Source organism: Malania oleifera, chromosome 4, assembly GCF_029873635.1.
Source record: "Malania oleifera isolate guangnan ecotype guangnan chromosome 4, ASM2987363v1, whole genome shotgun sequence".
Lineage (NCBI taxonomy): Eukaryota > Viridiplantae > Streptophyta > Magnoliopsida > Santalales > Ximeniaceae > Malania > Malania oleifera.
In genome coordinates this window covers 47,542,631-47,562,110 of record NC_080420.1, presented here as the reverse complement: position 1 = coordinate 47,562,110, position 19,480 = coordinate 47,542,631, and positions in this window count along the sequence as shown.

Below are 19,480 nucleotides of genomic sequence, written 5' to 3'. Positions count from 1 at the left end.
CATCGATGAGAAGTGTGGGTATTCAGATGAAGCTTGGGTTATTGAGCTCCATCAAGGGAGCAAACACATCAAGGTGTATGATGCCAATTGGAAACTGGGAGTCGAAGTTAATGATGAAAAGAATAAACTAGTTGTGCTATGGGACATACAACAAGATGCCACTCGCATCAATTTCCTTGTCGAAGATGATAAGATTTGGTTTTATCCCACACTCCATCCTTTGAAGTTGGACGGAAAGCAACACAATGCATGGATGCTAGATACCAATGCAAATGAATGGAAATGGGTGGGTCATGACATTGACTCAACTTCGAAGGTTGGATAGGCACCTCAAGTCTGAGATTGCAGATGCAACCCAAGGACTTTTGTCTTGAAACGTCTTGGTCTAGTTTAGCATGCACATCCATTAATAAGTGCATGGAAAATTGAAATAAAATAGTGTCTAGTGTTGGTGAGGTCTTTATTTTTCTAATGAGGGGCGTAGTCTCACAGGGTTGGAGGTAAGCCTCTCTTATATTTTATCGTGTTCCAATAATAAAATATGTCTAAGTAGGTTTGTGTGTCTAATGACTTTTTAGTATGTGAACGTCATATTGAGTATATTGTTATTAGTTATTAGTTCTTGTTTATGCATGATAAAAAGACAATCAAAATTAAAAACATGCAGTAAAAGAATTTTTTCAAGTCATTATTACATTTTCTAAAAATATCATAAGAACAAATTACTAGGGTGGATGAAGCATCCACCACAATCTGGCTTGTGCATGTCAAGGATATTACCAAAATGCATCTAGTCACCAACATATCTTTTATTTAAAGATCTCAATGAAAATGACACATATTTTGCTTTAGTGCCCGCGTGAGCATGTGCGCCTTTGTATGGATACCACATGCATGTGTGCAAGTCAATGAGTTAAAATTATTTTATTTTTAAATATTTTATATTTTCACTGGAAAAATTTAACTAGTGCATATAAATAATAGCCAAAATTAATAGAGAAGTTAACTAAAAACTTGAAAAGGAAAGCTAGATCTCAATTTTTATGCAAAGACCTCCAGATTGTCTTGGACCATCCCAGATGCTTCAAAAGCTCTGAAAGCTTAAAGGCGTCCTTGATTTTGAGCAATTTTAAGCTCGTAGTTGTCTATTTGTCTTAATGCACTAAATACCCTTGCATTATTATTCTTAGGAAGATTTATTGTTTGTTGTCTAGACAAACAGTTATCTATTTAACATTCTAAAGATTAAAGTCTCTATTATATAGTCTAGGTCAGTGGGTCGTAGTGAATAGTAATAATAATAATAATAATAATAATATGCATGTAATGGTTATGGAAAATTAAAATTTAACTAAATGAACCTTCAAGTATGAATAGGGTTAATCCAACTTATGTTATAGTCAACAGGATTTATTTAGGGAAAAAAAAGTATTAGATACATTGGGTGCATATGCCAAATCTAACATAATTTTGCCATGTGTAAAAAAGCAGCCTACATTAATTAAATATATATATACATAACCAAATCATAATAAAGTTGGTGTATACAACCAGTGTATCTAATACTTTCTAGTAATCTAATTCACATGCATGATCATCTTAATAGGATTTAATAAGTTATCTATATAACTAGTATGATCCATAGAAAAACAACTAAGTCTTTTACGTTTTTTTGTAGAGGAAGCATGCAACAATTAACCATTGAAAACAATAATAATAATTATCGACATTGGGTTTTACGGACACATTTGGGTTGTCAACATTCAATGATCATTTTGAAATCAAAATAGTATAGACTACCAAACCATTGGTTCATCTAACTTTTCCTTTCTTTTGGAATGTCCCTAAGGGTCAACTTCCGAGAAGGGGTCGAATCTCCAAATCACCTCAATAGAGTGATGAACTCAACCTCAAATGAGGGGGTAATGCATATGGATGAGAAATGGGTTAATACGTAAACCCATTTACAATTATCTATGATTTTGTTTCATTTACTCTAAGTGAAGTTAGAACATCTATTTTCATCGGTAAATGGATAGCTTTAAATTATGTTTGGGAGTAAGATTATCAAAACTTGATTCTTCCATTCTATTCAATTACCAAACCTTTAAATATTGGATAGCTTCACTAAAGAAGGAAACTACCCCCAAAAGTGTTCCAAAGGCATAACCCCCAACAATCATCGCAAGGATTAGAAATTTATTGTGTTTTATCCATTTTTAAAAAACCCCGCACCTTTAGTTTCTTAAACTAAGAAACTAATAGAAACTCTATCGAGTAGGCTCTAATTGATTCTATCATATTCTTTACCCCTCAAGATATGATTGAAGATTACATAACATCATTTTATTAATTTCCTCCTCATATGAGTGCGCACACACACATAATCACACAAGCACACACATGCATAGAAAGAAACAACCATACAATCAAGCATCAGGCAAAATCATGTGATGGACAATTTTCAAAAATTCCAAACATATCAGAAAATGTCCAAAACTAGAAAAGGAATGTCGTAGAATTTTCTCAAAATTTCCCCTGCTTTTTTAGTAACTTTCTACAATTGTTAATGACTTTTAATAAATTATTCCAATTTTATTATTATTATTATTATTTTATTTTATTTTTTAATTTTCATATACCTTGATGCATATGCTTTCATGTTGGAGCCCAATGATTTAAGTCTCATTCGAACATTTACACTTCTCACTTCTCACCAATTCCTTTAATTTATGGTGTTTGGTTGCTAATTATGATTTTATTAATTGGTTGATATACTAAATTGTATCCATACTTTTGGAGGGAAAAAAATCCGCGGCTTACGATCAAAGATAGAAAGAAAGGGGAAAAAATGGGAATATTCACGTACCAACCATTAATTAGTGATTTTTACTTTTTTGGATAAATTAAAAGTTTGTAGAGCCTGAACTATACAGTATCCAGTAACTTATTGCAAAACCCAAATTCCTAATAGAACAATTAGGTAATCCTCGACTTGCCATCTCAGAATAAACATGAGATTTAATTCTTCTATATGACTTTATTTGTTTGAAAGGTGGAAGAATAATGCATTTTGAGTATTCTATTTATTTTCAAATTCGATGTTTGATTGCATTATATATATATGAAGAATAATGCATTTTGAGTCCATTTTTTTTATTTTTAAACTCATGTTTATAAAATATGCAGTATCATAGGACACAAGCAAGGATAAGTCTTTAGATAATTACATGGTATGATAATCTCATTTGCTATATCATAACCATGAGTAAGTTTTTTTAGGCTAGTCTTATCTCGTAACGTATTATTTTAATAGTGATAATTTTTTAATTATATCACCCTATTATTTCTGCCTACTTTGTGAATCAAGATATAACTGCTTTTAGATCTACCCAAAAAATGACTAAAAATTAAAAATTATTGTTGTGGGGCTAATATGGTAATTTTAAGTAGCAAGATAATTTTTTTTTCTTTTTTTCTTTTTGAGAGGAGAGGGCGTGCGGCCGTAAAAGATTTTCTATTGTGCTTATAATTATTTTATTATGGTGGACCAAATCCTTAATATAATTATACTTGTTATTATCGTTGTTGATACAAAGAACTTTCTTTAATTTGTTTACTTTTGAAATTTCCAAAATTATTACATGTTTTTTTTTTCTTGAAAAGGGGAATTAACGAGGATATGATAATAAATAAATAATTTTTTTAAAACTTAAAAATAAAAAATTTAAGCATAATAGAGATTTCTTTCCCTTTTCTCCTTGTTATTTTTTGGACAATTTTGAAATAAAGGAACATAAGGACTTTTAATGTGATCGCCTCTTTTTTGTAGGTTATCAAGAATAATTAGATTTTTAATATCTCTAGTTTTCATTGTCAGATACTTGAGAGCCCCGATATTCTTGCTCAGATAGTCATAGTTTCCTACGACTTCTCTATTATAGAAGTGTGTTGGGTATTTTGTGCTCTCATTTGAGGTTAAGTTATTTATTCTTCCATCACGTGCTCACCTCAATTTACGTCAAGTCATAACGTTGTCTACATGCATGGAATTTTATTTTTTAAAAATTAATACGTATTGTATTGCTGAGATGCTTCGCAAGTTGGCTCTTAGTCCCTATATATATATATATATATATATATATATATATATATATATAGAGAGAGAGAGAGAGAGAGAGAGAGAGAGAGAGAGAGGTGGGTTGAGATAAAATATATACATGTAGAAAACGAGTTTAGTCAGTGAATTATATATTCCAATACGTTTAAAAAAAAATTAAGAACAAAGAAAATTAATGCATATATGGGGTGCTCTGACATTTGAGCTCTCACGATAACTCATTGTTTCATTATATAAAATTGGCATGTTTAGATTGTTTTACTTGAATAATGGTACGGGTTTTGATAGGTTTGTATTGATTTTGATGTCTAAACTGGTTTTGATAGTTTATTTGTTAATCTCTTGTGGCACGTTTGTAAGCACGATATTCCTCCGTTATAAGTGGGAGTTATCAATAAATTTCAGGTTTTTGTAAATTTTTTTTTTTAAATTAAAGTCACTTAACTTGTTACTTGCCATAGTTTGTTTGTTTTTTTTTTTTTTCCTTTTTCCTAGTAAAAAGTTAAAAAGAAATCCAATTAAAAAATTACAAACCTTTTTACCTTCCCCTCTTCCTCATCTTTGGAATTATTTATATTAATAATAATTGCTGCTACTTCTCAAAGGTAAGAGTTAGAAATTATCATAAAGAATGAGATAAGAGTTATCTTCGGATCCTGTTGAATACCTTAAGTCAACCGACCTTAACGATCCAAAACAAACAGCAACAAAAATAATTATAATTATTATTAATATAAATCTTCATGCATGTCAGGTGGGTAAAAATTGCATTAAATGGATTGAATCAAAATTAATTATTTAACAAACCTGCTGCACATAAATAATAGCTAGTGGCGTTGATCTAATTTTAAATGACCATCTTAATTACTGGGTTTAATAAGCCATCCACTGGATGCTGTATCCCGTTCAAATGGGGAGACTCCCTGCTATATTCATTTATTTATTTATTTTCTAAGTTGAATGTGTAGGCATCTATATATATATATATATATATATATATATATATATATATATATATATTTTCAATTGATTTTTGGACTTTCCCAGTATATATATATATACTGGGAAAGTCTATAGTGATACATAAAATATATATATATATATATATGTAGAGGAGAACATGGAAGAATATTCAATGTCCCAGCTGGCACTTGCACACATGCACCAAGAGAGAGGTTAGGGAAAAATCGACAATAAAATGTGGTGAATTCTTTCTTAAATTAGTTGATTTTGCAATAAAATTGGACGATTTGTTTCTCAAATTGACTAAACTGCAATAAAATGGATTGATTTGGCTAATCTACTTGAGACCCACATGGAAGGAAATCAAAAAGAAAAATCCAATTTTAATGCCCTTGAGCTTGTGAGGGAAATTTTCAATCAATAGGAAAGCACACGCATGGAAAGGCAGGTAATTAGGAAATCGGCAATAGGGAAGGATTGATCTACTTCCTAAATTGTTTGATTTAGTTTTTTATAAAGACCAAAACCCTAAGCCTATAAATAGAGGCTTCCACACGAGGAGCAAACACACAAGACAATTGAGAGGCTGTCTGAGTGATAGACATAGACACACAAAGAGATATTTAGAGAGTCTCTTGAAAGATACACACATTCAGTGTCTCTCGAGAGATACACATTGAGAGGCATTTTGAAGCAGTGGTGAAGGAAATCACAAAATTTTGATTGAGAGAGGAACAAAGTATAGATCTTAGCTAAAACACACACACCCACTTTTTATACCCATTGAAAACCCAAAGACCAGGTCCATGGTTTGAAAGCCCAAACACATAGGCCTGCTATTTAAACCAAAACACTTAGACCCATTTTTTTTAAAAAAAAATTAAAAATTAAAATAATTTGGGCCCATGTTTTAAAACAAAGCACCCTGGGCCCAATTTTTCAAAGCCCACATTAAAAAAAATACTCAAACAAACAAACAAACAAGCAAACAAACTCGGACTCAGGCCCATTTTTTTGAAATCAAGCTCTGCAGAAGCCAAAGCCCAACCAACCAACCAGAGCCCAAACCAACCCAATCCAACCAGAGCCTAAACTAACCCAACCAGGACCAGAGCAAAACCAACCCAAGCAAAGCCGAACCAACCCAACCAGAGCACAAAACTAACCCAACCAGTGTAATGCCCCGAACCCAAAACTAAGGTCTGGAGTGTTATTTGAAATATACCTCTGATACCATCTTGCAACGCCCCAAACCAGCCTAGTGGGGCCAGAGTGCCACATGTTCTTTAACCTGTATCTAATATCATAATCTCAATAACGCAATGGAATTAACAACAACACCTCAAAAAGATACCAGAGTTTCTACAAGTCAATGATCTCAAAAGCATTCTCCAAACAACCAATATTCACAAACATCTATATACATCTCTAAAAAAATAAACAACCCCAAAAATATACACATCCAACAGTCTATACCCTCTCTCTCTCTCTCTCTCTCTCTCTCTCTCTCTCTCTCTCTCTCTCTCTCTCTCACACACACACACACACACACACACACACACACAAAAATGCTATACCAGCCCTTGAGCTACTTAGGCTCAATCCCGCTGAGGTCTTGAAAAGATGAAATTCAACTATTAGGTGAGACACGTGTTAGTAAGGATAGAATACATTAAATCAGTGTGTGACTATCATGAGGTTTGTGTAAAACATATATATTTTATCCTTTTTTAAATAAGATCACAATTATGAAAACATTTTTTGTTCCTACTCAAACACATGCTAGGTATTTTACCAACGGGAGTTCCCAAGGATTTGGGTGATTACCCACCCATACAAGTAGCACCCCTCTGCTCTGATACCTTAAGCAACCAACAGTTATAATTGAAGCACATCAGGGCGCTAACCTTACCCAGTAAGCCCTCAGGTGGTTAGTTTATCTCGTACTCACACATTCATACAAAAGTTTATTGGCACAAGTTCCCGATAATAGGGAATATTACCCGCCCATACACGTAGCGTCCATCTGCCCTAATACATTATGCAACCCACATCTAATACCTATCAGGGCACTCGCCTTTCTCAGCAAGCCCTGGGACGAAGAGTATATCTCGCCCCAAATACATATAATACTATAATATTTAATACAGTTAATACTTTACTACATTACTCTTTATGCTGTTATCTTTTTGTTATTCATTACATTCACATTCATACTCTACATTTCTCATTTTTGTATTCATGTATGTTTTCATATCATTCCCGTTCGCTGTTCTTATATTTGTTGTTCCCATATCTGCTATTCTTATATTATTAATGGTTAAATTAACAATTATGCGTTTAGAACTCTCTATACCGATAAAAATTCATAGTCATGCTTTCACCCCATGACGGATTATGTGGCCTGAAGGCTGGACTTAACCCTGGTCAGCCCTCTAGAGTTAAATCAACCACATTATATAGTTTGTAGGTCTAATTAGTTGTTCCCATACAGGTATAGACTCCAGGGGGACCCTACCCTTCCCAGCATAATCGACCATCCCATCTTCACACGCTCTAAGACGTGCGGGTGCACTAACGCTTCCATAATATCCACAATAGAACTGTGCCTATTCCGGTCCACCAGAGTTTTCAAATCATATATTGTAATCTTAAATACTCTATTTAATAACCTATCCACTAGATACACACATTCAGTGTCTCTCAAGAGATACACATTGAGAGGCATTTTGAAGCAGTGGTGAAGGAAATCACAAAATTATAATTGAGAGAGGAACAAAGTATAGATCTTAGCTAAAACACACAGACCCACTTTTTATACCCAAAACCTAGTCCCCTTTTTGAAAGCCCAAAGACCAGGTCTATGGTTTAAAAGCCCAAACACCTAGGCCTGCTGTTTAAACCAAAATAATCAAGCCCAATTTTTTTTTAAAAAAATAAAAATAAAAATAATATGGGCCCATGTTTTAAAAAAAAAGCACCTTGGGCGCAATTTTTCAAAGCCCACATTAAAAAAATACCCAAACAAACAAGCAAACAAACTAGGACTCAAGCCCTTTTTTTTTTAAATCAAGCCCTCCAATAGCCAAAGCCCAGCCAACCAACTAGAGCCCAAATCAACCCAATCCAACCAGAGCAAAAACCAACCCAAGCAAAGTCAAACCAACCCAATCAGAGCACAAAACTAACCCAACCAGTGCAATGCCCCGAACCCAAAACTAGGGTCTGAAGTGTTATTTGAAATATACCTCTAATACCATCTTGCGATGCCCCGAACCCGCCTAGTGGGGCCCAGGTGCCACATGTTCATTTCACCTGTACCTAATATCATAATCTCAATCATGCATTAGAATTAATAACAACACCTCAAAAATATACTAGAGTTTCTGCAAGTCGATGATCTCAAAAGCATTCTCCAAATAACCAGTATTCACGAACATCTATATACATCTCTAAAAACATAAACAAACCCAAAAATATACACATCCAACAGTTGATACCCTCTCTCTCTCTCTCTCTCTCTAAAAAATGTTATACCAACACCTGAGCTACTTTGGCTCGATCTTGGGGAGGTCTAGAAAAAAGGAAATTCAACTATTAGGTGAGACACATGTCAGTAAGGATAGATTACATTAAACCAGTGTGTGACTATCATTACGTTTGTGTACAACATATATATTTTATCCTTTTAAAATAAGATCACAATTATGAGATCATTTTTTGTTCCTACTTAAACACATGTTAGGCATTTTACCAATGAAAGTTACCAAGGATTGGGGTGATTACTCGCCCAGACAAGTAGCACCCCTCTACTATGACACCTTAAGCAACCAATGATCAGAACTGAAGCACATCAAGACACTTACTTTACTCAGTAAGCCCTCAGGTGGTTAGTTTATCTCGTACTCACACATTCACACAAAATTTTACTGGCAGAAGTTCCCAAAAATAAGGAATATCACCCGCCCATACAAGTAGCTTCCATCTGCCCCAATACATTATGCAGCCCACAAAAACATCTAATACCGATCAGGGCGCTCGCCTTTTTTAGCAAGCCCTGGGGCGAAGAGTATATCTCGACCCAAATACATATAATACTACTGCTAGCCTTATAAGGCTTAACATCTTATTTTGATGCTAACAAACAAGTGGATCTTAACATGCTATGTTAAGTGATGTATTATCAGGACTAAATGAAGAATGCTTTCATAAGAGCTTGTACCTTAGATAAGGATGATTATATCAAGCTTGAAGCATGGATTTAAAGTTTAAAGCCTGAAGATCATGAGAGCATTGATATTAAAGAAACAATTTCAAAGAATGAAAGCCTAAGTGATCAACATGGAAAGCTCAAAGAAAGATGAAATAAAAATATAAAGGCCTCAAGGAATTCAAGAATTGAAAAAAATCTAGGAAATTTCATGTAAGTACTTCAAAGAATTTCAATATGGATGCATGAAACTCTTAAGTTAATTTATTGGACTTAGATACCTTTGAAAATACTTGGAAAATATTTTTATAAGGTCAAAAATTGTATCAAAAAGGATAGAATCAGTTTTGTAACGAAAAGCACCAAAAAGAGGATTTCTCAAATGCTGTCAATTTTTCTACATCTGCATTAATGTACATTTTTCTCCATCAAAAAATCTTTATTTTAAAATGTGTGCAACATGAAAGTTTTAGGATTTTATCTTAGATTTCATTTGACAATGAGAATGTTAAATTTGGAGTTATACATAAAACTTTATTACCACAATACTAAAGCGTGCTCGAAGCTGACAGCATGACAAACGATTGTCAAGAACTTGACAGACGACTGCCAATGCACTTTAAGGCATTTGGGTGGGTTTGGACAGACAACTACCACCTTTCCACCCCTTTAATTTAATTGGACAGATGACAAGCCAAAATGGACAGTCTATTGCCACGCGGCTGTTTTGATTTTTTTTTTCATAATGGTCAAATTTTTAAAAGAGGTCGCTTGGGGCTCAAAATTTGTAAAACCTTGGGGAATACTCTAAAAAAGTTGGGGATCAAGTTATACACTTTTTAAAGTCTATAAATAAGCCTCAAAGATCATTGAATCATTGCACCAAGAATTCAAATTCTTAAAAAAATTCAAAGTCTCTCTCAAATTGCTCTCAAATTCTCAAGGCTCTCTCTTGCTCTCAACTTGCACGAATTCAACTGAGATTTTGTTGATCTTCTTCCACCGGAATTGTGTTACAAATTCTAAATCTTTAATTCATTGAAATAATTAATCGGTGATATACTCCCTTGAGCTTCAAGTTATATTCCATATTGTGATTTACTTTGAAGTATATTAGTTGTGCTGTAATTGTTGTACTAACCAGCTCTTTGACGAGCAAGTTCATTGTACACATCTATTTGATTTGTATCTTGTAGATCGACGATTCCAAGGGTTGTTTGGATCGTTGGCTAAACAAGAGGATATTTCTTAGAAAGGCGGGCTTTAGCCTAGTTAAGGAGTAATCGGATGAGGGGATATCATTTGGAGAAGGCAAGCTCTAGCCTTAACCAAGGAGCATTGTAATGGTTTGTTCCGCCCGTTAAAGGAACAGGTTTAGTGAATCCGTTGGTGGTTTGCCAAAGGCAAGGACGTAGGCTGGGTATAAGTTGAACCCCGTAAAAATCCCGGTCTCACTCACACACACTCTCTCTCTCTCTCTCTCTCTCTCTCTCTCTCTCTCTCTCTCTCTCTCTCTCTCTCTCTCCTCTCTTTCCCTACTCTTTATTTTCAGTACATATTTAAATTGCATGGATGGTTTAAATTTGAAAATCATATAAACTACGTATATTTGGAAATCAAGTAAACCTTAGAGTTTGATTTTGATTTGCGTTGCGAAAACCAAAAGGGAGTACGTTGGTTGAACCATTCTTTGCGGAAACCATACGGTAGTACCTTACTTGGCTAAACATCCCAAAGATAAATAAACTTAAGAGTTTATTTGAATTTTGAAGTTTGGAAAGAGTAATTGAATTTTATATTGAACATTATATTGAAGAAGAAATTTCATATATACAGGGCTTTGTTCAAAACTCACATTCACCACAGGGCTGAAAACATCAAAAGCTGAAAGTTACTTATATTATATTGATTTTGATTGGATGGTATAAAAATTTGTTTTATATTCCAAGAGTCTTAAATCTAGAATGATTTCATCAATCTAATAGTGCTGTAGTGAACTTATATTTGGTAAATAAATTTTGGTTGTGTTGGTTTGGAAATTGTGATTAATTGTTTGATTGTTTTTACTTTCAATGTGTGGTTGAAGATTGAATGTTTAATTGTGTTCAATTGTGTTGTTGATTGATTTTTCAAAAGAAATCAAGTTCTTGTTTGATTGACAAAATAAATAAACAAGTCAAGGAATTGGTTAAATATTAAAAGAAGTTAAAGACTTTAAAAGAACTAAAGAGAAAGTTTTAAAAGGCCAATTCACCCTCCTCTTAAGAAGCTATTCCTAATTTCAATTGGTATCAGAGAGAGGTTATAGCAACTCTTAACTATAATAATATCTAAATGGCTAACTTAGGCGTAGCTCCCTTTGGAGAGGGACAATCTTCAATTAGGCCACCAATCTTTTGTGGTTACAACTATACATTTTGGAAAAAGAGAATGCAAATATACCTTCAAACCATGGATTGGAAAGCTTGTCACGGATGATGATCTAATTCCTACCACATTAGAAGATGGAAAACAAATACCTAAGGAAAAGAAAGATGTGACTGAAAGAGATTATAAAATGTTGCAAATAAACTCTAGTGCTATGAATGCTCTATATTGTACTTTAGATGCGAATGATTCTAATGGAGTAATGACTTGTAAATCAGTTAAGGAAATATGGGATAAGCTCGAAGTCACTTACGAAGGCACCATAGATGTTAGGGATAATAAGATCGATATGCTTACAAGTGAATGTGAAGCTTTTAAGATGAACCCGAATGAATTCATAACTAATATGTTTACTAGGTTTACTCACATAATAAATTTCCTAAATGTACTAGGAAAAACCTACACTACTTATGAAATGATAAGGAAAATTCTTGGGTGGCTACCAACCGTATGGGAACCAAAAGCCACTGCCATAACCGAAGGAAGAAATTTGAAAAACACTTCCTTAGATGAACTTATAGGTTCTCTCCTTACATATGAAATGAAAATGAATGAAAAGAATGGAAAAACCAACGTTCAAGAATCAATAGCCTTTAAAGCCTTAAAAGAAAACTCAAGTAGTGATATGGATGAAGATGAAAAAGCCTTCATATCTAAAAAGCTAGCAAGGATACTAAGAAGGAGAAACAAATTTAAAATAAGAAACCAAGACTCTGAATTAGATGAAGAAGGAGAAGAAGTTAGCAAAAAGAAATCCAAAAGTAAAACTCCTACATGCTATAATTGCAACAAAGTTGGACATTTAAAACTGGAATGTCCTCTACTTAAGAAAGAGTCTAAGAAGAAAAAGAAAAAGGTACAAGTAGTTCGGAAAATGAATCAAGTGACGAGGAGGTTTCTTATACCTGTTTTATGACTTGGGATGATGAGGAAAGCCCCCCATCTAAATCTTTAAATAATTCTTGCAGTGATGAATCTGATGGTGAGTGTATGCCATCTTATGATGAATGACAAAATAATTTATTCAGGGTGCATAAGATGTTAATTAAAGTAACTAAACAGAATACTTCACTAAAAAATAAGAATGAAGGTATAATGAAAGAATTAGAATCCCTTAGAACTATTGAAAGAGAAAATGATTCAAAAATCAAGAAGATAAAAATTAAGAATGAAGCTGTGTCAAAGGAGTTAGAAGCCACAAAACTTGCTGAAAAAAAAAATGATTTAAAAATCAAAGAATTAGAAAGCAAGAATGACAAAATGATAGAAGACCTTCGATCCCTATCCTCTACGGTATATGAGAAAGATATATATATTTCTGAATTAGAGGATAAGATAAGAAAACTATCTCTAGAATTAGAGAAATCACAAAAGAAGGTTGATAACAAGAAAGACATTGAAATAAATGATCTCAAAAATAAAATTGAAGACAAAGAAAAATTCATTTATAACTTCACAGAAGAAAAAACAAACTTTGACAAAATGATAGGCTCATAAAGGATGACTTTAAATTAAAAAGGCATTGGGTTCAATGGGGTTGAAAATAAAAATAAAAAGAGTCTTTATATGGGTTATTTTTCAAAAGAATCCAAAGTTTATGCTTGCACATCCTCTAATATCTCTACTAACACCATATGCTATCTATGTTAGGAAAAAGGGCATATAAAGTTTGAATGTCCATTTAAGAGGAAAGGCATGAAAACTGAACAAATATGGAGAGTTAAAGAAACATCCTTTATTAAACCAACCGGACCCAAGAAAGTATGGGTACCAAGGTGAAAGACTAGTTTATAAATAAAAAACTTCATGGATTAAGACATTCCCCTTTAAAAATTGAGAAAATAACTTAATTCATGATCAACAAACAAACTAGTTGAAATAGAAAAACTTAACAAATGAGTTAAGAGCTCATTATAACAAATTCAAAAATGGCATAGTTGGTAAAATCATAGGATGTTTTTTGACAAAGCTTAACTTAAGAAAATATTAAGAAAATATCAAATTGAGCTTATTACATAAGTACTTCAAGTTGATTCAAGTATGATTTTTCATTTTGAAGCTCACTAGGCAAAGAGACTTAGGGACCTTAGTATAAAACTTGGAAAAAGTTTTTCAAAGTTAAACAAGTTCATATTCCAAGATTATTTGAGCAAAGAAGAGAGAACTCAAAAACATGTTGAAACGAGGAAAATCTTGCTGACAGACGACTGCTATGTTTTTAAAGTGCTTTTAGCACAAGCCAGAAGATTGAAAGACGACTGTCAAGTAATGGACAGACGACTGCCAGTGACTAGTGAGCTGCCTGTGAGTGTTCTACCAAAAGGTTGTCATCCTTTTGTGTATATTGAAAAATTGATGTGTTTATGGACAAACGACTGTCACCCTTCTGTTCATTTTTAAAACCCTGGTTATTTAGTGACAGACGACTGCCCACTGTTGATAGGTGACTGCATAAATTTTTTTAAAAATATATTTGAGAATGAAATGCTATATGCTACATGCTTGCATGCCTATGCTATATGATATACTTGACTTATATTGAAAATTTATGGTTCACTATGTTGAAATTTTGAGCATGAGATTATTGAGTAAAAGCATGAATTTTGATATGAGACCATGCATGTTATTGATGAATTACATGGATAAACTTACTGCTTTTTAATATGGATATCCCTGAGCTATGAGAGATATAGTGGTTATATTGGTAGCCATGAGATGTGTATAATGTGATAATGACTTTGGTATATATAAAGTATTTGGTATCCATGAATATTTTTGGTATCACATTTTATAAATTTTTAATTGGTATCACAATTTGTTTTTTGAAAAAAAAAAAAATCATTTGGTATCATAATCTAAAAGTTAAATTTGTCTTTTAAGCATGAGGAGTATGATTATATCTATGAGCAAAGTATGACATTGATGATATTAGCATGATATTGATATTTGATACATAATGTGAATAAATGTTTTGAAATATAGGATGATGAAAGCAAAATTGATAATAAAACTGAATGTATTGAATTCAGGGGGAGTATTATGTCATATTGCTTATATTATGATTGTTTCCCTATTAATCAATTCAGAGAATTTTAAATTGGTATCATGAATTAAATTTTCAATTGGTATCAATTCTCAATTAGTATCATGAATTTTAAATAGATATCATGAATTCAATTTTAAATCGATATCATAAAATCAACAATTGAAATCTTGAACATTGTCTAAAGGAAAAAGCTGTTAGTAATGAAGTTACAACTCATATACTTGAATATTATAACACACTACGCATGCTATATTGAAAAATTATAAATTGAGTGTGTTTATAAGTTTGATACGCATGTTTGATGATATGCTCAACATGTGATTTTACTTTAACTTAATTATTTTTTTCTCTTTTTGATTAATGTCAAAAGGGGGAGAAGTGTTAAGCAAAAATTGAGCATGGTATTACAAAAATTGAGCATGAGCATAATATATATTGAAATGAAAGAAGTACTTAATATTGTTGATAAACTTGAACTTGAATGAAGTGATGAGCATGATTGCAAAAAAGTTTTTGAAATTGATATTGCAAATATTGTTAAGATGATGCTTATTGAAAGGGGGAGTCCTTTTAAGACTCACCCCAATTTTTACTTCTTGTTTGTCATCATCAAAAAGGGGGAGATTGCTGGCCTTATAAGGCTTAACATCTTATTTTTTATGCTAGCAAACAAGTGGATCTTAACATGCTATGTTAAGTGATGTAATTTCAGGACTCAATGAAGAATGCAAGGTCAAAGAGTTCATAAGAGCTTGCACCTCAGATAAGGATGATTATATCGAGCTTGAAGCATGGATTTAAAGTTTAAAGCCTGAAGATCATGAGAGCATTAATATTAAAGAAATAGTTTCAAATAAATAAAGCCTAAGTGATCAACATTGAAAATCAAAGAAAAATGAAACAAAAGTATAAAGGCCTCAAGGAATTCAAGAATTGAAAAAGTCTAGGAAATTTCATGTAAGTACTTCAAAGAATTTCAATATGGATGCATGAAGCTCTTAAGTTAATTTATTGGACCTAGATACCTTTGAACATACTTGGAAAATATTTTATAAGGTCAAAAATTGTTTCAAAAAGGATAGAATCAGTTTTGGAATGAAAAGCACCAAAAAGAGGATTTCTCAAATGTTGTCAATTTTTCTACATCTGCATTGATGTACATTTGTCTCCATCAAACAATCTTTATTTTAAAATATGTTCAACATGAAAGTTTTAGAATTTTATCTTAGCTTTCATGTGACACTGAGAACGTTAAATTTGGAGTTATACAAAAAAATTTATTACATCAATACTAAAGGGTGCTCGAAGTTGACAGCATGACAAACGATTGTCAAGAACTTGACAGACGACTGCCAGTGCACTTTGAGGCATTTGGGTGGGTTTAGACAGACAGCTACCACCTTTCCGCCCCTTTAATTTAATTGGATAGACGACTAGCCAAAATGGAAAGTCTACTGCCACACGGCTGTTTTGATTTTTTTTCATAACTGTCAAATTTTTAAAAGAGGTTGCTTGGGGCTCAAAATTTGTAAAAAGTTGGGGAATACTCCAAGACAGTTGGGGATCAAGTTATACACTTTTTAAAGTCTATAAATAAGCCTCAAAGATCATTAAATCATTGCACCAAGAATTCAAATTCTCAAAAAAAATTCAAAGTCTCTCTCAAATCGCTCTCAAACTCTCAAAGCTCTCTCTTGCTCTCAACTTGCACGAATTCAACTGAGATTTGTTTGATCTTCTTCCACCAGAATAGTGCTACAAATTCTAAATCTTTCATTCATTGAAAGAATTAATCGGTGATATACTCCCTTGAGCTTCAAGTTATATTCCATATTATGATTTACTTTGAAGTATATTAGTTGTGCTGTAATTGTTGTACTAACCAGCTCTTTGACGAGCAAGTTCTTTGTACACATCTATTTGATTTGTATCTTGTAGATTGATGATTCCAAGGGTTGTTTGGATTGTTGGCTAAGAAAGAGGATATTGCTTAGAGAGGCGGGCTCTAGCCTAGTTAAGGAGTGACCAGACGAGGGGATATCGTTTGGTGAAGGCAAGCTCTAGCCTTAACCAAGGAGCATTGTAATGGTTTGTTCTGCCTGTTAAAGGAACAGGTTTAGTGAATCCTTTGGTGGTTTGCCAAAGGCAAGGACGTAAGCTGGGTATAAGCCAAACCTCATAAAAATCCCGGTCTCACTCACTCTCTCTCTCTCTCTCTCTCTCTCTCTCTCTCTCTCTCTCTCTCTCTCTCTCTTTCCCTACTTTTTATTTTCAGTACATATTTAAATTACGTGGATGGTTTAAATTTGAAAATAATATAAACTACGTATATTTGGAAATCAAGTAAACCTTAAAGTTTGATTTTGATTGGGTTGCGAAAATCGAAAGGGAGTACGGTGGTTGCAGAAACCATATGGGGGTACGTTACTTGGGTAAACATCCCAAAGATAAATAAACTTAAGATTTTATTTGAATTTTGAAGTTTGGAAAGAGTAATTGAATTTTATATTGAACATTATATTGAATAAGAAATTTCATATATACAGGGCTTTGTTCAAAACTCACATTCACCACAGGGCTGAAAACATCAAAAGCTGAAAGTTACATATATTATATTGATTGTGATTGGAAGGTATAAAAATTTGTTTTATATTCCAAGAGTCTTAAATCTTGAATGATTTCATCTATCTAATAGTGCTGCAGTGAACTTATATTCGGTAAATAAATTGTGGTTGTGTTGGTTTGGAAATTGTGATTAATTGTTTGATTGTTTTTACTTTCAAAGTGTGGTTGAAGATTAAATGTTTAATTGTGTTTAATTGTATTGTTGATTAATTGTTCAAAACAAATCAAGTTCTTGTTTGATTTACAAAATAAATAAACAACTCAAGGAATTGGTTAAATATTAAAAGAAGTTAAGGACTTTAAAAGAACTAAAGAGAAAGTTTTAAAAAGTCAATTCACCACCCTCTTGGGAAGCTATTCCTAATTTCAATTGGTATCAGAGAGAGGTTATAGCAACTCTTAACTATAATAAGATCTAAATGGCTAACTTAGGCGTAGCTCCCTTTGGAGAGGGACAATCTTCAATTCGGCCACCAATCTTTTGTGGGCACAGCTATACATTTTGGAAAAAGAGAATGCAAATATACCTTCAAACCATGGATTGGAAAGCTTGGGAGGTTGTCACAATTGGTGATCTAATTCCTACCACATTCGTAGATGGAAAACAAATACCTAAAGAAAAGAAAGATGTGACTGAAAGAGATTATAAAATGTTGCAAATAAACTCTAATACTATGACTGCTCTATATTGTGCTTTAGATGCGAATGAACTTAATAGAGTAATGACTTGTAAATCATAGTTAAGGAAATATGGGATAAGCTTAAAGTCAGTTACGAAGGCACCATAGATGTTAGAGATAATATGATCGATATGCTTACAAGTGAATATGAAGCTTTTAAGATGAACCCGGATGAATCCACAACTAATATGTTTACTAGGTTCACTCACATAATAAATTTCCTAAATGTACTAAGAAAAACCTACACTACATAATAAGGAAAACTCTTTGAAGGCTACCAACCGTATGGGAACCAAATACCACTGCCATAACCGAAGGAAGAAATTTGAAAAACACTTCCTTAGACGAATTTATAGGTTCTCTCCTTACATATGAAATGGCAATGAATGAAAACAATGGAAAAACCAAAGCCCAAGAATCAATAGCCTTTAAAGCCTTAAAAGAAAACTCAAGTAGTGAAATGGATAAAGATGAAGAAGCCTTCATATCTAAAAAGCTTGCAAGGATACTAAAAAGGATAAACAAATTTAAAATAAGAAACCAAGACTCTGAATTAGATGAAGAAGGAGAAGAAGTCAGCAAAAAGAAATCTAAAAGTAAAACTCCTACATGCTATAATTGCAACAAAGCTGGACATTTAAAATCGGAATGTCCTCTACTTAAGAAAGAGTGTAAGAAGAAAAATAAAAAGGCCATGAAAGCCACTACTTGGGATAGTACAAGTAGTTTGGAAAATGAATCAAGTGACCAAGAGGTTGCTTATACCTGTTTTATGGCTTGGGGCGATAAGGAAAGCCTCCCATCTAAATCTTTAAATAATTCTTGCAGTGATGAATCCAATGGTGAGTGTATGCCATCTTATGATAAATGACAAAATTGATTTATTCAAGGTGCATAAGATGTTAATTAAAGTAACTAAACAAAATACTTCATTAAAAAATAAGAATGAAGGTATAATGAAAGAATTAGAATCCCTTAGAACTATTGAAAGAGAAAAGGATTCAAAAATCAAGAAGATAGAAAGTAAGAATGAAGCTGGCTCAAAGGAGTTAAAAGCCACAAAACTTGCTGAAAAAAAAATGATTTAAAAATCAAAGAATTAGAAAGCAAGAATGACAGAATGATAGAAGACCTTCGATCCCTATCCTCTACGGTATATGAGAAAGATATATATATTTCTGAATTAGAGGATAAGATAAGAAAATGGTCTCTAGAATTAGAGAAATCACAAAAGAAGGTTGATAACAAGAAAGACATTGAAATAAATGATCTCAAAAATAAAATTGAAGACAAAAAAAAAAAAAAAATCATTTATAACTTCACAAAAGAAAAAACAAACTTTGACAAAATGATAGGCTCACAAAAGATGACTTTAAATAAAGAAGGCATTGGGTTCAATGGGGTTGAAA